The sequence below is a fragment of the Dama dama genome, chromosome 20 (genome assembly GCF_033118175.1).
Source record: "Dama dama isolate Ldn47 chromosome 20, ASM3311817v1, whole genome shotgun sequence".
Taxonomy (NCBI): domain Eukaryota; kingdom Metazoa; phylum Chordata; class Mammalia; order Artiodactyla; family Cervidae; genus Dama; species Dama dama.
The window spans coordinates 64,833,961-64,856,179 of record NC_083700.1 but is presented as its reverse complement, the minus strand read 5'-3'; the positions used below and the strand labels follow the sequence as shown (position 1 = coordinate 64,856,179).

At 37.3% G+C, this 22,219-nt stretch overlaps 1 pseudogene; it reads right to left on the bottom strand.

Annotated features, from left to right (window-relative positions):
* Positions 1–21,203: 21,203 nt before the first annotated feature.
* Positions 21,204–21,930, bottom strand: LOC133074544 (E3 ubiquitin-protein ligase RNFT1-like; annotated as a pseudogene).
* Between the last annotated feature and the right edge of the window lie 289 nt (positions 21,931–22,219).

The following is a 22,219-nucleotide window of genomic DNA, read 5'->3' as shown; positions in this document are numbered from 1 at the left end:
ACCAGCTGAGTTACCAGGGAGCCTGACCGCTACTCATGGTGTTCCTCAGGCCTTGGGCCTATCCCCTACTTTACCTCTTCTTAGGTGACTCATCTGTTCCTGTGCCTTTAAACATCTTTATATTTTCAACCCCCAAATCAATATCACCAGGACGGGCCTCTCTCTGAGCTCTACCCTCAGATATTCAACTGTTTCCTTGACGTCTCCACCAGGTATGTCAAAACCTTAACATGTCTGGCATGAAACATTAGACTTTTCTTAAAAGTCTTACTTTCCTTAATTTTCTGTGATAGGAAATGGCATCATAATTCACCTCATTGCTCTTTTACTTTGTCAAATTCAGCAGCAAGTCATTTCAATTCCAAAAAATACTTACTGAATATGTCTACTTCTTTCCAGTTTCACTGCCGCCTATTTTATCCACACATCATTTCTCCGTGGTTGCTCCAGCAGGCTCTTTGTGACTGGAAATGAAGGTGCTCTGAAGAGGTTTACTGCAGGACATGAGTGTTCAGATTCCTTTAAAATGAAAGTGTCAGCACCTCATTTTTTTCTTCTTTGAAAAGGTTTGACATTAAGCCCTTTTCTTTCTTTGAAGAAAGGGGTGCTGCTTCTTGGATGACTCAGCTTCTACTAAAAGTTTCACAGAGTCTACTGTGAAAGAACTAGGGGGACAGAGGCAAGACAAAGAACTTTCACAGGTGTAGACTAAAGCAGGGAGGGGAATGAAGAAATCTCACAGGGGTAGACTAAAGGCTATGGGCTGAAGTGTGTGTGTGTGAAGGGCAGAGAGAGAGAAGTGTCTTAGGGGCCCAAACAGAGGAGGATGGGACCTTGCTTTCCTGCAGCCACGTTATGGTTAGATGGAGTGTTTAGACCAACAGGAACAAAATTCTTTGAAAGATTCCTGATCTTTCATTGTGGCACAGAGGGAGACAGACCCATAGTGAGAGGTGGTGTCTGAGCACCCAAGACCTGTGAGGAAGCTTGAATCATTGCCCAGAGAGCACCAGCCTCCATAGAGCCAGCTCTTCCCATCCCCTATTTGTTTCTATCATCAGTGTTTAATGAAGGTTTTGTCAGCAGAATTGCTGGTTGTCCTACAGGAGTGTTACCTAATCAGCTGGAACATCTGGCTTATTACTCTGATGGCCCTATTTCCAGGCTCTTTTTTCCAGTTTTCATGCATTTAATGTATATGTATATAACCATAAACAACATATGGCATTGCTCTTTATGTTCTTATAATTAACTCCAGTTGTATCACACTGACTGTGCCCTTTTGCAACTGATGTTTTTCATTTAATGTTATGTTTTTGAGACTTAACCATCTTTTTTTTACCCTAGATCTATAATTTTATTTTTAAATGTCATATAGGACATACAGAAAGTGTATGAATGGTTGAGAAAAGGGAACACCTGTAGCTACTACCCAGTTACAGCCCATCACTGTCACCCTGGAAGCCCTGTTATTATTATTGTCTGAATGCTTGTGTAGCCCCTGTATGCATGTGTTGAACCAGACTCTTTTTTAAAAAGTACACATAAGCTTTAGAAAAGTGAAATGGCCTCTTGAACACCTAGTGACATGTGGGGGAATCCTTGCTTCTATACTTGGGAGGCTGACCTGAGCTAGCACATGAGCCCCTGCTGAGATATCGGCAAATAACATGTTAATAGGATGACAGAACTTTCAAGCTCCTTACTGTGCCCTCCAAAGCGCTGCCCGCCCCACTGACTCCCTCAGCTCTGTGCTCTGGTTATGTTGAACCTTCTTTTGACCTCTGCGCTCTAACCTTTTTCAGATATTTTTCACTTGCTATTTTCTCTGCCTTGAACACCCTTTCTCCTATTTGCACAGCTTGGTCCTTGTCATTTTTCTGTTGTTAGCTAAGGCCAGTTCTTTGGAAAAGTCTTTTTTGATTTTCTCCATCCCCTTATTCTCTGTATTCTTGATCTCAGCCCTTGTTTGTTTCCATCACAACATATTGTTATTTGTGATTATTTTCTTAATTTGCCTTTATTCTATATTTCCTATTTGAATATCAGCTTCTTGGGGTGGGATTGTTAATGTCTTTTTCATAGTTTTACCCCCAGTACTCATCATGGAGCCTGGTATATATCAAGCACTAAAAAAGTAATTGGACTTTCCTGGTGGTTCAGTGGTAAAGAATCTGCCTGCCAACGCAGGAGATGTGGGTTCGATCTCTGGGTTGGGAAGATCCCCTGGAGATGGAAACAGCAACCCACTCCAGTATTCTTGCCTGGAGAATTCCATGGACAGAGAAGCCTGGTGGGCTACAGTCCATGGAGTCACAAAAATCAGACACAAATTAGTAACTAGACAACAACAAAAAGGTAATTATTGATGAGAAATTTCAACAAATATATGTTGAGTGCCTACCGTGTGTCCAACTACAGGAAATATATCACCTCACCTAGTCCTCAGCCGCCTCCAAGGTAGGTAAAGATTATCCCCATTTTAAAGACAAAGAGACAGGTACAAAGAAATTAAATAACTTGCTCTAGGGCGCATATTTTGGTTAGTGGCAAAGATAGTATTTGAAACTAGTTTTGAATTTGTCCTGAACTCTCTACAAAATTGATCCTGTTAATACTTTACCAGAGCAATGTTCTGAATCATTCAACTGATGAAAGATACGGAGGGGATCAAAACTAGGAGAACAAGATTATAGACCTAGTTAACTGCTCTTATTGGCTTGAGTAAGGGAGCAGATACACAGAGGTCAGGCCAAGAAGTATAAAGTAACAGATTTTAGGTTAGAAACCATATGCTAAAGGATTTTAATAGTTCCAGGTTAAAAAGTATTAATAACAAGTCCAGATTTTTTATAGTCACTGGCATAATAATTTCTTGCTAGTTTGACTGGGAAAAAAAAAAAAAAAGATTAAGGAAAGAAAGGTCCTGACCATTTTTTGGAGAAAAATGACTGGCCTTAGAAATCCTTCAATGTTTCTTTGGGTTGAAGTGATTTCATGGTATAGTTGTTTTGACTTGGGCTTTGGGTATATTGCTTCTGGAGTCATTATTTGTTTATGTTTCAGTAAACAGTTAAGGAGTGATTGCTGTGTCCTTCAGGCTTGTTTTTAATAGGATGCAACAAATTTAAAAAAGCAGCTTGTTATCAGATATACTGCATGCCATTTACTGTTTGAAAATGTCATTAGCAATTGAAGTTTCGTGGAGCATGGAATCTTATCATTAACCATTCTAGACTAAGATACTTGAGTTCTGAGAAATGAATTGATAGTTATATTGCAGATGGCTTATTTATGGACTCATATTCTTAATTTATATGCCAAAGGGGTGAGTTTATAGAGATGATAATTCCCTGAACATATTCCCTACTCAGTTCTTTTGTATACATGAGTAGTCAATTTCAACATATTAACTTTTGAGTTGATGAGTAGGGAATATTTGTGAGGCTTCCCTCAATATTGAACCGAAAGTAAGACTATTTGTAACTGTGGTGATTTAAAAACTAAATCAATCATGTTCCTTCCAGGGGGTTACATATTCATTTGTAATTTGGACATGTTTATTGAATTCCTATTGAAATGAGGTGCAAGGAAATTCTGAGTGGGAAGTTACACTGACTGAAATAGAGAGAGGTGGCGTTTTCAAAAGTGATCATTCTAAAAGTCCAAGGAGTATGTCTGTGGCTCTTCTTTTTGGTTTTCTTGATAAACATTGTTAATAACCTTGGCTTAATCTTTAAAAATAAATTAATTAGCTTCCAGAAAGATTCCTCCAGGTGATCTAATGCTTATTTCATTGACTAGAAACTCTCCGCTACCCGCTTGTCCAATATGGCAGAATTCACTAGGCAACTTAGTACATTTACCTTGGCTGTCCAGTATGTGGCATCGCCTGCCTTGATTTCTCCCTTGAGTCTATCTTCCCCTTTGTGAACCTGAATAGCAGATCAGGTATTTGTTATACTTTCATTGTATCCATTCTGACTTGTCTACAGATTTTGAGCTCATCAGATATCCCACTAAGCATAGCCCTTTGACAACTAAAGTGTCTTTGATAAGCAGATAGCTTCTCCTCTGACTCTTGGGGATTAGATCATGCAGTTTCAGGTAGTATTCAGAGGGAATGACTAATCCTACGAAACCAACCAAGATTCCTCTAGTTCCGAAAGGCAGAGAAATGACTGAGTGCTGATATGCTGCAGAAGTAATTATGGTTAATATCCTGTGGAAATTACAGCCGGCTTCATACCAAGCATAAAATTAAATAGGTACATTTAAAACTTTAAAACCTCATCCATGACTTCAAAACTTTTAAATAAGATTCAAGCAAAGAGTTAATTGTGAATTTACCTGTTCTTTGCCTGAATAAATAAAACAAGTTGAACTTCTTTGGACTTCATACTGAATATCACGGGGATGATTCACATCACTAAAAAGCTTGTTTCCATTGAGATAGAATTCTGGCCAGACACTGATTCATATGTTACTCTTTCAACAGTTATTACTTGAACTAGCTTTTCTTCTCTCTGATATTTTTCTCATTTGAATAATTTACCAACACATTTGAGGTACATCAAGGACTTTTACGCTTATCATAGGATATTTCCTTCTTACTGCATATTAGCTCTATTAGCTCCTGATGTTACTTGAGAGACTCATCAATTATGAGTTAAAGAGCATTTGATTTATAATGATAACCCTATATGCAAAACAGAAAAAGAGACACAGATGTGCAGAACAGACTTTTGGACTCTGTGGGAGAAGGCAAGGGTGGGCTGTTTTGAGAGAACAGCATTGAAACATGTATATTGTCAAGGGTGAAACAGATCACCAGCCCAGGTTGGATGCATGAGACAAGTGCTCGGGGTTGGTGCAATGGGAAGACCCAGAGGGATGGGGTTTTATGACTGGTCATGGTACAACAGAGGCTCACAGAGAATAGTGGAGATATTAAAGCAAATGGAAGTTGGCAGGAATCAGTGGCTTCTAGAAAATTTCCCTTCACTAGATGAACTGAAAAGCCCTTCTGTAAGCATTGATCTTATTTTTAATATCCAAATTCTTCATGTTGTTTTGATAATAAGCATTTCATAATCTCTAGAGTTTAGTAATTGGTTGCAGGAGTAGCATGGATGCTTAGGTGGTTAATGATGGACCATAAACTATTGTTAGATTCCTTAACATAACTGATTTGTGGCTCATTCTTGCATCACTGTTTTCTCTGTCCACAATGCTTTAATAGATATGGCATGCTCCTCCTTTTTGGAACCAAATATCCTAACCAAATGTTGGTCTTGAATTTCAGTAGCCTGTGAGAGACCATGTTCACTGGTTGACAGCGATCAGTTCAGTTAAGTTGCTCAGTCATGTCCGACTGTTTGTGACTCCATGGACTGCTACATGCCAGGCTTCCCTGTCCATCACCAACTCCTGGAGCTTACTCAAACTCATGTCCATGGAGTTGGTGATGCCATCCAACCATCTCATCCTCTGTCGTCCCCTTCTCCTCCTGCCTTCAATCTTTCCCAGCATCAGGGTCTTTTCCAGTGAGTCAGTTCTTTGCTTCAGGTGGCCAAAGTATTAGAGTTTCAGCTTCAACATCATTCCTTCCAATGAATATTCAGGACTGATTTCCTTTAGGATTGACTGGTTGGAATTCCTTGCAGTTCTAGAGACTTTCAAGAGTCTTCTCCAACACCACAGTTAAAAGCATCAGTTCTTTGGTGTTCAGCTTTCTTTATGGTCCAACTCTCACATCCATACATGACTACTGGAAAAACCATAGCTTTGACTAGACAGAACTTTGTTGGCAAAGTAATGTCTCTGCTTTTTAATATACTGTCTAGGTTGGTCATAGCTTTTCTTCCAAGGAGCAAGTATCTTTTAATTTCAAGGCCAAAGTCACCATCTGCAGTAATTTTGGAGCCCCAAAAAATAAAGTCTGTCACTGTTTCCATTGTTTCCCCATCTATTTGCCATGAAGTGATGGGACTGGATGCCATGATCTTAGTTTTCTGAATGTTGAGTTTAAGCCAACTTTTTCACTCTCCTCTTTCACTTTCATCAAGAGGCTCTTTAGTTCTTCTTCACTTTCTGCCATAAGAGTGGTGTCATCTGCATATCTGAGGTTATTGATATTTCTCCTGGCAATCTTGATTCCAGCTTGTCTTTCATTCAGCCAGGCATTTCACATGATGTACTCTGCATATAAGTTAAATAAGCAGGGTAACAATATACAGCCTTGATATACTCCTTCCCCAATTTTGAACCAGTCTGTTGTTCCATGTCCAGTTCTAACTTGACTTGCATACAGATTTCTCAGGAGGCAGGTAAGGAGGTCTGGTATTCCCATCGAAGAATTTTCCAGTTTGCTGTGATCCACACAGTCAAAGACTTTGGTGTAGTCAATAAAGCAGAGGTAGATGTTTTTCTGGATAGCCAGAATGTATTTATATAAGTTGGTAAACTATCTGTGTCACCACACTTCTACTTTTAAATAAAACCAGTAGTTTAGTGAATAAGAAATAGCTAGCATCTTTTTTAGATATTTATTTAAAAGTTGGTGAAATATTGGACATAGGATAAAATAGTACCACCCAAGCAGACCCTGTTGCCTTAAGAAAATATTGTCTACATTATAGGATTTTCCTTTTGAAGATATGAAGCAAAAGTGAGCTTCATAGATTAATTGTTGATGTGTGTGGAGAAGGGCAACTTGTTAGTATACTCCTTTTTCTGTATTTCTCATTGGTGATATGGGACATCAGGGCTGTTTTTTGTCTGGGACTCAGGGAGTGGGCAACCATCCACTGTGTTTTTGTTTTGTTTGTATTTTACTTGTTGGGTGATTCAAATGTTTCAATTTTCTTACTTTTCCTTAAAAAGATCCTTTGTTCCTATACAAAAGTGGACTTTTATTAGGCTTGCTTCATTATTATAGGGGATTTCATTGCAATGGGCACAGACAAATCATATTAGGGAACTAGTATGCTCCTAATTGATCTAAATGAGCAAATGGCTTTCTTGCCTCCCTGTTGTTCATGCCAAAGCATCTTCTCAATGAATTACATTTTTACTTTCCAAATTGGATTTTGTTAATGCAAGTGATGCTAAGTGGTAGTGATACTTTCCTTTATTTGTGCGAAGAATTGATCTGATTGAATGCTTATTTGCTAATTATTTTAGTCACTGACTTGTGGCTACTATAATTCCACCCCTGACTGTTTGATTGTTGTGATACTAGTTTGACCATTCTCATAATAGATATTTTGACTTTTGCTTTAAAAATTGTAGATAATTAATGTTTTAAATGACCCACACACTGAGAAATTCATGCTTCTGCAAATCTCTTGGCTCAAAGATACCAAGTTGAGTGATAATATCATTGCTATATCATTTAATGTACCATAGAATAAGCTTTGCACTTAGAATTCCATTGTGGCAAGACAATGCTGTAGATGTATAACATTTTCAATTTTTGGGAAAGTCTGGAATTTTCTATGCCTATTCCTCTTACATGGTGGTAAAGCCATTTATATCTAACAGTGTCAAATTCTTTTTCCTTCTTTTTCAGTTAGATTCTTTCATTGGCAATAAGTAAGAGAAATAATTAATATATGTAAATATATCAAAAGGAACAGTAGGGAAAAATGGCTGATAATGGGAGATGTATTGCAAAATGGTTAAGGAAATGACTTGGAATCATTCAGACTTGAGTGCTAGACCAGGGCCACAACCTACAGATTGGACAAATTACATCTCCAATATTCCATTTCCTCATCTCTTAAATGGGAATGATAATACCTACTTGCTGTGAGGTTGTATTAAGGATTAGATTAGAGTATATACCTAAAGCACTTAGCATTTTATCTGGAGCATAGTAAATATTTAGCAAATGTATTATTGTTGTTGCTACACTTTCAGGCAGATGTTGAGTTTTTTTAAAAACATTATTTTACTGAAATAGAGTTGATTTACAATGTTGTATTGATTTGCTATTCAGCAGAGTGATTCAGTTGCACGTATCTGATAGGATGAGATGGCTGGATGGCATCACTGACTCAATGGACATGAGTTTGAGCAAACTCCAGGACAGGAGATGGTAAAGGACAGCATTGCTTGGTGTGCTGCAGTCCATGGGATTGCAAAGAGTTGGACATTACTTAGCAACTGAACAACAGCATTTATATTTTCATCTTCTCCTCCATTTTGATTTATTACAGGATACTGAATATAGTTCTCTGTGCTATACAACAGGACCTTACTGTTTATCCATTCTATACATTAGTGGATAGTTTATATAGAGAAAGCCTCTGGTAATCCTAAACTCCTAACATATCCCTCCCCTTTTGCCCCCTCCTCCTTGGCAAAGTCTGTTCTCTATGTCTATGAGTCTGCATTTGTTTCATAGAGAAGTTCATTTGTGTCCTATTTTAGATTCCACATATAAGTGGTATCCTATGGTATTTTAGACATTGAGTTTTATAAGCTGGTGGAGAGGTTCTTGTATATGATTGCAGCAAGCTATAAGTACCTGATTTGCCTTCTCATACCTTCCCATTTAAATAATCTTGAAGAATATGGAAAACTATGATATTCGGCAACAATCTGCCCTGGTTGAGAAGGACTTTCCAGCATTAATAAAATATGTAATTTTCTGGAAGAAATTACATAAATTGATTTAATGTAAATAGAAAATCTAAACAGCTCATCACCTCCCAAATGACTCTTAATGCAGATAGTTAGAAAAAGTGAGTTTTTTCAAGTTTTGGAAAAAGATAAATCTCATTTTATAGGACCTGTTGCAGAGCATAAAAACATAATGTTAAAATTTTATCAATTAATTTAAAATAGCAGCATAATACTGATATAAAATGATAAAATTTTTGAACACTTGAACAGTGTTTTGGATACAAAGATGATCATCATGATGGAATGTCATTGAAATGCTTTATTTAAAAACATTTACTATCATGAAAAAAATGTATAATGTTAAGTGAAATGAAAAGATGTATTACATTTAGGATCCATTTTGTTAGCAAAGTATATGAAAGAAAGTAATTAATATAAATATTAACAGTAGTAAAATCTGGGTATTACAATTGTGGATGACTTTTGTTTTCTCCCTTGTTCGTGCCTTTGTCTGTTTTCCAAATTCTCTACAATGAGACAATTATATATTATTTCTATACTTGGAAAAGGAATGTTACTATAAAAGAAGACTGACTACATCAAAATATAATCATGAAGGATATAACAAAATTGATAATATTTATGAAAGATTTGTTAGACACTTTCACATGACTAAATTTGTCTCTGGAAAGCTTGTTAGGTTTCTCTTTTAAAATTTTTATTTATTTTTTTTTTTTTTTTTTTTTTTTTTTTTTTTTTTTTTTTTTTCCAGTGGGTTTTGTCATACATTGCTATGAATCAGCCATGGATTTACATGTATTCCCAATCCCGATCCCCCCTTAAAATTTTTATTTAAATTAATTTATTTTTTAATTGGAGGATAATTGCTTTGCAATATTGTGTTGGTTACTGCTATATATCAGTTCAGTTCAGTTTCTCAGTCATGTCTGACTCTTTGAGGCCCATGGACTGCAGCATGTCAGACTTCCCTGTCCATCACCAACTCCTGGAGCTTACTCAAACTCATGTTCATCAATTTGGTGATGCCATCCAACCATCTCATCCTCTGTCGTCACCTCCTTCTGCCTTCAATCTTTCCCAGCACCAGGGTCTTTTCCAGTGAGTCAGTTCTTTGCTTCAGATGGCCAAAGTATTAGAGTTTCAGCTTCAACATCAGTCCTTCCAATGAATATTCAGGACTGATTTCCTTTAGGATGGACTTGTTTGAGCTCCTTGCAGTCCAAGGGACTCTCAAGAGTCTTTTCCAACACCACAGTTCAAAAGCATCAATTCTTCGGCTCTCAGCTTTCTTTACAGTCCAACTCTCACATCCATACACAACTACTGGAAAAACCATAGCTTTGACTAGACAGAACTTTGTTGGCAAAGTAATGTCTCTGCTTTTTAATATGCTGTCTAGGTTGGTCATAACTTTTCTTCCAAAGAGCAAGTGTCTTTTAATTTCATGATTGCACTCACCATCTGCAGTAATTTTGGAGCCCCCCAAAATAAAGTCTGTCACTGTTTCCATTGTTTCCCCATCTATTTGCCATGAAATGATGGGACTGGATGCCATGATCTTAGTTTTCTGAATGTTGAGTTTAAGCCAACTTTTTCACTCTCCTCTTTCACTTTCATCCAGAGGCTCTTTATCAATTGGATCATCCACAGCTTCTGGTAGATAAAATTCATCTGCTTAAATTTTTTTTTAATTTTTAAAGGATAAAATAGAAAATGAAGAAACATTAAAAGAGAAACCTGGGTTTAATTTTTCTTCATTTTCTATTTTGTCCTTTAAAAATTAAAAAAGTTTTTTTATGCAGATGAATTTTATCTGTCAGAAGCTTTGGATGATCCTAATTTGGAATATAGCAGTGTTCTCTAGGGAATGTTTAAAGGTTGAGGGGATTTCTCTTAATTTTTTTCCTGCTTCCCATAATGTAACAACAATAGAAGACTGGTTTACCAAAAATTCAATAGCAAATAACTTTTATCAAAAATTTAACACAATTTGGTAAAGCAATTATCCTTCAATTAAATATAAATAAATTTATTAAAAATTTGTTTTACACATAAATTCAATGAATTAATTAGAAAATACTGTTAGACACATTAAAATAATTTAATATAGCAAACAAAAAAATTTTATATGCTAACTTGGATCTTATGTTTACAAACTAACAAGTTGAATTTAAAGCCATAGAAGTATCTCCCTGCACAATAATAGCTGCTCAAATAGTAAATGAAAAAAATTAATTTCTTCAAAAATTTTATTATACTCCATGCTCTTCCCCAAAGAGATTTTATCTGGAATAATCCTAGAGTATTGATTTTCCTTCTTGTTCTTTGTCTTAACATAATATTCTGTTTACTATGTAAGATCGCTGTAACTTTATGAATTTTTAAAACCTTTTAAAATCCATTTATATTACTTGAATTTCAAAATTGTTTGGTACTATAAAGATTACTTAAAGCTTCCATTAGGAATTTTGGGATAACATTGATCACATGTATACATTAAATATTAGTAATAGACATTAATCTTAGATACTCCATTGCTGAGAGGAAAGAAAACATTATTTATAAGTGATAACAAACATTTAATAAATATAATAATAATATATTAATAAAATATTCAGTTCTGAAAGGTGTGAAGGGGAAAAAACTTTTGAGATTTTAATACCCTAAGATAAATTCTTAATATTTTGGTGCACATACTTCCAGTATTCTTATGTATTTACTTATATATTTTAACAAATAGTGATTATACTCTATATATTGCTTTAGATCTTGATTTAAAAATTTAACAATATAAGTGTTTCCAATGTTCTAAATGTTTTTCGACTAGGTGATTTTAATACTTTACTATTATTATTAATTAATGATGACTATATCATTTTTACATGGGCTTCCCTGGTGGCTCAGGCAGAAAGAATCTGCCTGCAGTGCAGATTCTCTGGTTTGACCCCTGAGTCGGGAAAATCCCTTGGAGCAGGGAATGGCTACTCACTCCAGTAATGGAGTGGAATTCTTGCCTGGAGAATTCCATGGACAGAGAAGCCTGGTGGGCTACAGTTTATGGGGTTGCAAAGAGTTGGACATAACTGAGTGACTAACATTTTCCCTTTTCACATCATAATTTATATACAGTGAAAATTTAGATTTTAAAAATAGCTTGCAGGTATTATAAATAATGTGGTGATAGAGTTTTTCTATTTCACATTAGAAGAACACAAAATCCCCTAAAGACATACACATTCCAAAAAAACCATCAATTTATCATCAGAAAAATATGATTTTATTTTATCTAAAAACTTAAGTGTAAAATAAAAAAACTTGACTTTTGCTATTTATTTTTATATACTTACAGACTGTGAAGGAAAGGAGTTGAGGGAAATAAAAGATACTTTTAAGGAAAAGCAGAGACATTGCAAAAAGACCAATTGGACAGGATGATGTGGTAGGCACATTCCTAAGATGGCTCCCAGGGATCCCACCTGTTGGTATTATGTCCTGGTGCAATCTTCTTCTTGAGAGTTGGCTGGGCTTCATGAGTTGGTTCTAGACAGTAGGCTATGGCTGGGACTTCTGAGACTGAGACAAAAAATACTGTGACTTCCCTGTTGCTAACAGATCTGCTCTGTTTTCTTCTCTCATGCTTTGGTGAACAGCTGCTGAGGGGGAGAGGCACATGTGGCCAGGAGATGAGAGAAACTTCTGGCTCACAGGCAGCAAGGAATTGAGGTCTTTAGTCCAACAGCCTGTGAGAAACTGAATGCCCCAGCAACCATGGAGTGAGCTTGGGAAGTCAGTCCTTCCCGATTTGAACCTGTAGATCCTGGACCAGCTGCTTGACTGAGAGACTGTGAAGCAGAGAGTCCAGATAAGCTGTGCCCAGACTCATGACCTGTGGAGACTGTGAGCTGAAAATGTGCACTGTTTCCACCTGCTAAGTTTTGGGATAAACTGTCTTACGTTTGACTAGAAAGAAGGGACAAGAATGAGTTCAAAGATCATGAAAAAGAGGCTTGTACTTGATATCATAGGAAACAGCAACTTTTACTTTTTAGATATCTTTTGCTGAATGGATGATACTGACTGCATTTAAACACTTTAAATCTATTTAAGCACTTCCATAGAAAAGTTAGGAATATGGAAAAGTTCAAGGAAAAATTAAAAATCATGCATAATTTTACCACAAATACATAATTAAAATTATTATGTTGATACACATTTTTCAGTCCTTTCTCTACAAAATTGAATTATTCTCTAATAGTGTTTTATAATCTGGCTCCTAAACATGTACTACATTTTCCATTTCATATTCTTCTACCCATCTTTTAAATGACTGTACAGTTGCCCATTGTTTAATATATTGCAATTTATTTAACCAAACCTCTATTAGTTGACATTAATACTATATTTTAATGCATGAAATTTGGACTGTCCCAGAAACTCAAGGTTCCCAGGATGGCACCTGTGTTTTGTTTCATGCTTTGCTTTATCTCATAGACATAAGTGGTAAATTTTCTGAGCTAAAGGAGGACATAACTTTTATAGCCAGCTTTCTCGGGCAAAGAGCACATTACTCTCCGGAAAATCTCATCAAGGGCATTTCTGTCTAGTGTTAAATGAAAGGGCTTAGATATAATCAAGTAACTGACTAGTGGAAATAAGTATTGGGAAGCATTAAAGTGTGAATCATCTATGACCTCCTTATTTAAACAAAGTTTTGGACTCCAGGGTAAAAGGAAATCATCTTTTGAAATGAAGCTGAAACAAAGAAATAGAGAAATGTTATAATAAAGCACCTGCCTCTGTTGGCCTTAGTTGAGCTTGAAGGATCAGACAGTGGCCCCGTGTACGTGGGACAGAAACCCCATTGTGAGCACCACAGCCAGCAGGGACACGTGTTGTGACACAATGTTCACGTTTGACAGAGAAGTAATGTCCATAATGACAGACTTTTTCCTGGCCTCCAAAGTCACTGCAGATGGTGACTGCAGCCTTGAAATTAAGACACTTGGTCCTTGGAAGAAAAGCTATGACCAACCTAGACAGCATATTAAAAAACAGAGACATTACTTTGCCAACAAATGTCCATCTAGTCAAAGCTATGGTTTTTCCAGTAGTCATGTATGGATGTGAGAGTTGGACCATAAGGAAGTCTGAACGCCAAAGAGTTGATGCTGTTGAACTGTGGTGTTGGAGAAGACTCTTGAGAGTCCCTTGGACTGTAAAGAGATCCAACAAGTCAATCCTAAAGGAAATCAATCCTGAATATTCATTGGAAGAGTTGATGCTGAGCTTGAAGCTTAAATACTTTGGCCACCTGATGGGAACAGCTGACTTATTGGAAAAGACCCTGATGCTGGGAAAGATTGAAGGCAGGAGGAGAAGGGGATGACAGAGGATGAGATGGTTGGGTGGCATCATCGACTCAATGGACATGAGTTTGAGTAAGCTCTGGGAGTTGGTGAAGGACAGGGAAGCCTGGAGAGCTGCAGTCCATGGGGTCACAAAGAGTGGGACACAGCTGAGTGACTGAACAACAACAGCAAATTCTTGTAGATGCAATGTTGGAGTTTGAAGAATCTCAAGGCACTTTTCTCAGATGTAACAGTCTGGACCCTAGACCAGGAATTCTGCTCTTGCTCTGAAAGTTGTGAAATGATAGCTTTATTTAATTGGTGCTTTACATATATTGATGATAAAACTTTGGGTTTCTTCCCCCAAAAATGTACTCTACGAAGGGAAAAGCTTTTTGGTTTGCTGTGTATGTATTTGTATATATGCTATGTACAAATCTCAGTTGTTCAGTCATGTCCAACTTTTTGCAGCCCCATGGACTGTAGCCGACCAGATTCCACTGTCCATGGGATTTCCCAGGTAAGAATATTGGAATGGATTGCTATTTCCTTCTCCAGGGGATCTTCCTGACCCAGGGTTCAAGCCTTCCTCTCTCTTTATATGTGTATATCTGCAGGAGGATTCTTGGGGCTTTGAAGGAGTGTCCGACTTGTGAATGCATCAGAATTTCCATAATGCTACACATAAAGTGAAACTGACCTTGCATTTCTAACAGGGCACAGAGATTAGATACGAGTGCTTCAAAAAGGATTTTTCAAGATGAAAAGCAAAGTGCAAATATTTGAAGGTGGTAGAAAGAAATATTAGAAAAGAATTGCAAATGAATACTCATCTTAATTAACCTAGAAAAATAACTGGCTTTTTAGAAAAGAAGAAAAAAGCCAGCTGGGTGGATGAATAAAAGAAAGCAGTAAAGTTCTTGTATAGCTCATTTTTGATACATCCTATCGCTCCAGTGCTGTTGCCTGGAGAATCCCATGGACTGAGGAGCAGGGCAGGCTCCAGGCCCTAGGGTGACAGTCGGACCCAACTGAAACGACAGAGCGTGCACGTGTTGCTCTAGGGAAGAAGGGGTTTTCTTGAACTGAGCAAGCCCAGCAGGCCTTGGGAACTCTCTCTCATGTAAATCCTGCAATTCTGATGATCCAAGAGGTCTTGGAGTCTCAGCCCGTGTACTTAGTGGGGCTGTAACCAAGCTGCATCACATCCCTTTTATTTATTTATTTTTGCCCACATGTCATATAGCATCTTAGTTCCCTGACCAGGGATCAAACCTGTGCCACCTGCATGGGGAGGGTGGCGTCTTAACCACTGGACTGCCAGGGAAATCCCTACGTGCCTTTCTTATTTTTTCTGTTCCCTCTGCTAGTTTATTTTTCTTCAAATATCCATTTATTAACTTAAAAAAGTATTGAACAATTATTGAATTGTTATTGTAAGGCCTGTATTTTGCCACACATAGGGTACACAAAGATGTGACTCCTGCCCTCAGGGAGCCTAAAAACTGAGACCTAGTCCTAACTCTTGCACTAATCCTTTGCTCTGAGCAGGACAGTAGGGACTCATTGTTCTAGATTTCGTTCTCATAGTTCTAAAGTTTGCTTTCTTTTTCACCAGATGTTCTATTAACTGCTGTTTTTAATTCTGTTATTAGTAATATTTCTTGCCACCTGGTTTAAGCTTTTTTTCTGCCTCCTCCCTGGTGGCTCAGAAGGTAAAGCATCTGCCTGCAATGCGGGAGACTGGGTTGGGAAGATCTCTTGGAGAAGGAAATGACAACCCACTCCAGTACTCTTGCCTGGAAAATTCCATGGACGGAGGAGCCTGGTAGGCTACGGTCCATGGGGTCGCAAAGTCTGACACGACTGAGCGACTTCACTTTCACTTTCACATTGTGCCTCCTTAGTACTCATTTCCCTGACTTTTTTTTCTTGTCTTTATCTATATGGTAAATGTGAAAAAAAAAAAATACTTATTTAAGTAATATTTTTATTAGATAGGAGCTTAATCCTGACAGTATTAGTTTCAGATCTATGTCTTAGTATATTTACAAGTTTCCTAAGGACATAGTAATTGAAAAATCTTCATTTAAAATCTAATTTAAAGTTTAAAAATAAGAGGTACAAATGTAAATGATATCCCTAGTTTCTATAAAGAGAATTGTGGGTTCTTAAGTGTTTGAGACTAAAATGTACTTGCGTTAAATCCCAGACTAGTAAAGTATATAAATTATCAAGTTACTATAAGAAAGGTTTGAGAGGGAGGCTCATTTTAAATGTAATTGTGATGATTCATTTTATGTGTCAACTTGACTGGGCCATAGGGTGCACAAATACTTGGTCAAATATATATTGGGCATTTCTGTGAGGGTGTTTTTGGATGAGATTAACATTTTAATGGGTGGAGTGGAACAGACTAACGTCTATAATGTGAGTGGGCATCATCCAATCAGTTAAAGGCCTAAACAGAACAAAAAGGCCAACCCTCACCCAAGTAAGAGAAAGTCATTAGCAGCCTGTCTTTGGACTTCATAGCTACCATCAGCTTTCCTGGGCCTGTGCGTGCTGGCCTTGGGACTAGAGATGCACCGTCATTTCTCCTGGGTCTCAAGCCTGCCAGTCCACACTGCAGGTTTGGACTTACCAGCCTCTGTTTTCATGTGAGCCAACTTCCATAATAAATATATATACATACTTATATCTTATTGGTTATGTTTCTTTGGAGAATGCTGAGTAATACAATAATGTATGTAGCATTTGCTAACAGTATGCTTATTTTAGTACTTTATACAGTGTAGATGCTCAAAAAGTAGTTGATTAATTGCCTTGTTAATCATTATGCTCATAGGCTTCACAGTCATATAAATAGTTTTGGACTCTGGTCCTGCTACTTACTAACTGTGTGAACTTGGTCAGTTCTGTTCCTCAGTTTCTCCGTATTTAATATCAAGATAATATTAACTTCCATGTAAAGCTGTTGTGAGGATTAAATGAAATAGTGACAGAAAAGGAAAGCAGAAGCTTTGATGAAAGCTTGGACCATTTACTTTGCTAACAAAGGTCTGTTTAGTCAAAGCTATGGTTTTTCCAGTAGTCATGTATGGTTGTGAGAGTTGGACCATAAAGAAAGCTGAGTACTGAAGAATTTATGCTTTTGAACTGTGGTTTGGAGAAAACTCTTGAGAGTCCCTTGGACTGCAAGGAGATCAACCAGTCAATCTTAAAGGAAATCAGTACTGAATATTCATTGGAAGGACTGATGCTAAAGCTGAAACTTCAATACTTTGGCCCCATGATGTGAAGAACTGACTCTTTGAAAAAAACCCTGATGCTGGGAAAGGTTGAAGGCGGGAGGAGAAGGGGACGACAGAGGATGGGATGGTTGGATGGCATCACTGACTCGATGGACATGAGTTTGAATAAGCTCTGGGAGTTGGTGATGGACAGGGAAGCCTGGCATGCTGCAGTCCATGGGATCCCAAAGAGTTGGACATGACTGAGTGAATGAACTGAACTGAATTGGACCATTTACATCCATTCTGGGCTTTCCTTGTGACCAATAGTCCCATTTGTTCATAGAACATGGGGCAGGGTGTGTTTAGTTTTGTAGATGCTTTCAGAAAAGACTATGGCCTGCATGGCATTTCATAGTCTGCAGTGGATCCAGTTCAGCCTTCCCTCTGTGATGAAGCTAACAAATTCATGTTTGTCCTGATACCAGTCATAATTGGCCAATGCTCTGAAAGTACTAATTCTGAACTCATGTAGCATGAAAATTGATTTTTTTAATATAAAACTTTTTTCTGAATTAGTCCATCAATTGGAATTGAGGAAACACACAATGACATAAAGCGTCTAAGAATTCAGGAACACTTTAAAGTGAATTTATATAAGAAACGCAGATACTGTTCAAGGTCCCCTGATGATCAGATTAAATTAGGCTTGAGCTCTATTTCCAGGATCTGTAATAGGCAAAGTGCTACCCATGATTCCTTGAGTTTCCCCTCTTTAATGCTTCATGCTTCCTTTTACTCCATTTTTTCTTTTTGTTATTTCAGACGATCCCAGTGCCAAATCCAGAAGTTAACTATTTCCCACAAAAAAGTAACCATACACAGAATTTTATGAATGTGGTAACTTTCCAAATATCTGAGCAGTCCTATTGCTCACTACAAAGCCTGTGCCGTTGTGCTGACTCTACCACCTCTCTTTTCTGCTCAAGGCTTTTCAAAGCCCATGCTCCTGCCGTGATCATTTGCATTGATCATGTGCACCCATGATAGTGATGAGTAGAGTCCCATCTCTGCCTCTGACAGCTCTTCCCAAGTGATAAGCTAGATCAGCCTACCTGGTTCCTCCAACCTGTCTTACATTCTGTTACTCATCAGTGAAATATCTACATGTTTGTGTCAAATGGTAGCACGCATGTGTAGGTATATCCACAGGCAAGATTTGCTGTGCCTGTTTAAGTTCTCCTTACAGTGGTCAAGGGGCTCCAGAACCCAGCAAATTGGGACCACTTCCACAAAAATCTCTCTACTATCCATATACTTTATGGAGGTGTAATCCATAGATTGATTTATTTATATTTTCTTTCTTGTCTGCTCTTGTTAACAAAAACTTAAAGTTAAGTTAAGAAAAACTTGTGCATACTAAAACTTTTAGCTTCTAGCTCTCTTATGACATCGTTGTGGGAATCTTATAGTCAATATTTTCTCCTCACCTACCTATTCTCACTCCAATAGCATTTGCTAATGGTATGGATATTCAAAAGGGAGGCAGTCACCCATTTTCTTCTTTCTGATTGTTCAAGAGCAAATGCTGAACATGATATTTTGAAAGTTAGTAGAGATTCTACCAGAAAACATTGCTTTGCAGTACAGAAAACTTGGAGATTTCAATCTTTTATAATCAGTAAACTACTGTCTATTGAACTTTCTTAATTTTTGTGAAACAGGTAAGCATTATTTTTACTTTCTTGTCATTATCACTGAATCATCTTACAAAGTTGCCCTCCTCCCATGAGAAAACATAATATCTCAACCAACATTTAAGCTCTGGACCAAAGCATACAGTGACTACTGGTATGTGCTGAGTCAGCATCCTCAGGTAGTGAGTTGTGGATTTAAAATTCTAAATTCAGAAAATACCTATTGAACATCCACTATGTACCTACAAAGTGCCATACCTGGTACTGGGAATATAAAAAATGACTAGAAACATTCCTGGTTGTCAGGGGGTTTACAGTTTAGTCTCCATAAAAAAGACCGGCAAGTCAGAAAATAACTATGATGCATGGCAAAGAATGATAACTTCCTGAGAGGCAGTGAGAACCGATGGGAGCTCAGAGAGGGAACAGTTCACCTCATTGGCACCAGAGACAGTTTCATGGGTGAAATCTTGGTAGCATTTTAAACAGTGCCCAGCAATGAGTCATAGAGAATTTGAGGCAGAGGGCAAGGCATGGAAGTGGAAAAGTGGAGCTTGGGTATGAGAGCAAGTAATTGTGTGAAGAAAAGGAGTAAGATTTCAGCCTTCAAAGGCAGGTTGGGTCTGATCAAGAATGATCTTCAGTATTGGGTTAAGGAAATTCAGTTGCTCCTGATTCTTTCCCAACCTTTGTAGTTCTAGTGGGTTGTATTTTTATAATAGCATGTGCCCTCATGTATCCTGGTTAAGCTGTCTACATGCCTACCAACTATATTAGTCTGTGAGTGATTCTAAGTCCTGGTGAATCATTTATTTATCTTCCAATCATAGACACCTTGCGGGACACTTGCCACATGGAGGGAGCTTGGAAAATGTGGTGTTAAATGAAGACCATCTCAAGTTATGTTTTGTTGCATGAATATCATTCATTGTCTGGAAACATACCACACATGTGCGTGTGTGCATGCACATACACAGTTTCATAAAGAAGCAGACTTTAAAAGTTTTTAAAAATCTTTTTAAAAAACGTCTTCAAAAAGAAGAATTTTTCTTCTCAAGGTTGTTGATTCTTAATTTTCTTATTGAATTCAGCAGGATCTATTTTGGTATGAGTTGTAGCTTTGAAAGTGAAGTCGCTCAGCCGCGTCCGACTCTCTGCGACCCCATGGACACCAGGCTCTTCCATCCATGGGATTTTCTAGGCAAGAGTACTGGAGTGGGTTGCCATTTCCTTCTCCAGGGAGTCTTCCCAACCCAGGGATCGAACCCAGGTCTCCCGCATTGTAGACAGACGCTTTACCGTCTGAGCCACCAGGGAAGTCCAGTTGTAGCTTTAGCAGACTGCAAAAGCTGTTGTCAGCTTAGTGATCACATATCATGTTCTCAATTTTGCGGGGCAAGAGCCAAAGGCTTTTCCAGGTTAAAATCATGTTTATTTGGCAGTATAGTTTAACCAGATGTTTAAAACATTTTTGATCTGTTAGTTTCTAGTCAGTTCCACATGCCAGTATTTATATTCAAAGTTTTGCCTAGATGTTGTTCTCAAGTTTATTTGCTTCCTTGCCCCTATGCCCTTCTGTTTCAGCTTGATGTTGGTACCTTGAGGACAATAGGTTTGGGTGGAAGCCACACCATAATGTAATCTTTGCATTAACACTGAGGTTTTGAGTTAATTTAATGGTTAATTCTTACTGATTGCTAATCATATAACAAAGAGTAATACAATATTAAAATATATCATCCCCAGTAAATTAATATGCACTTAGAAAATCTAATGGTTTTAGGTAAAATATAGCATATGAAGCTTCATTTAAAATATATCCTATGAAAATTAAAAAAATTTCAGAGTTTGGATAGAAATATATCTTAAAATATTATGAAAAATATTCATCATTCTGAAACAGTGTCAGAAAAGAAGACCCAAATTCCTCTAAAACAATTAGTTCTAGTTAGCTATCCAGTTGCTGTTTTTGGAAAAATTAACAAGAAAACATATTTACAATTTTACATTGCAATCATAGGTCAAGTAATTAGGACTGAAGAAGTATTGCTGACATAGAAATTAGGTTGACTATGATATTTTCAAAAACAGTGTTCTTTCACTCATTTAAATTAAAAAAAATTAAAACATGCTTAAATCTTATTCTAGTATTCTAAAAATGTTTGGAAATATTTTTCTTAGTTTTTAGTACTGAAATCCATCCTAATGCCTTTAGCAATAGTGACTGTAACCAAATGAAATTAGTATTTTGTGGTTTTAGTAGTTTATAATAATTATATTTGAAAGTGTGATGAGACAGCCCCATCTTTCCATTTGGGACTATGGTCTAAAATCACAGTCCTGCGCAGTGGACATACATTCTTTTTGTAAAACCATAAGTTAATGCACTCTTCAAAAAATATATGCTGACAGAAGGGAAGAATAATTTTCTGAAATTCAGCTTCACATATTGAACAAATATCACCCACATCTGAATAAGTCACTCTGTAACTGGTTGTGTAAAAAATATTCACAAACATATCTGAAAGTTCTTAGATTTCCAAAAAATGCAAAAGCTTTAAAATGAGGTAGAATAAAGCCAGTAATATCCAAAGAACCTATTTAATTATATTATTAAACTCCCTGAGGCAAATAAGGTAATAAAACCAAAACTGATAGGGGATAAAATTCAGTAAAACTGACTTAATTCTTCTAAGAGCATACCCCAGGAACCTTTGACTTTAAAAAGCATGATGAAAGAAGGCACCACTATAATAAGACTTTTTGAGCCATGAAAAGCAATTTCAAAATGAAGTCTGTAATTCCAGTAATCCAAAGTACTTCTGAGAAGTTCGAATGATCCAAAATAGGATTTAAAAAGATTAAGTTGTAATAAAGAGACCAAGAATGAAAGAGAATGGAAAATCCTGCTAAGAATACCAGTAACCAAGCTTACTGGATCTTTGAGCACCTATTTCTTAGAAAAACCTGATTTGAAAATTATTTGGAGGCCCAGTTCCAAGAGAAATTTCACATTTTTCTGGAGTTTGGATTTTCAGCATATCCTTTAGGCATGGCATTTGTCTGGGTACGAATCTCTAGATATGGATCTCCAGAATGAAGGCAAGGTCCTTCTCCTGTCCATTTGGTTGCACAGGCACTTTGGGAGGCCAGGCAGCCTCACGGCCTGCAGTTCCTGGAGGACTGGCATGGCCCTGGTATGCTTTTTTTCTGATCCAAATTTCTTGGCATTAGGACTGTGTTTCCTCTCGTGATGAGTGGATGGAAGCCCCATAGTGCTGTCAGGGAC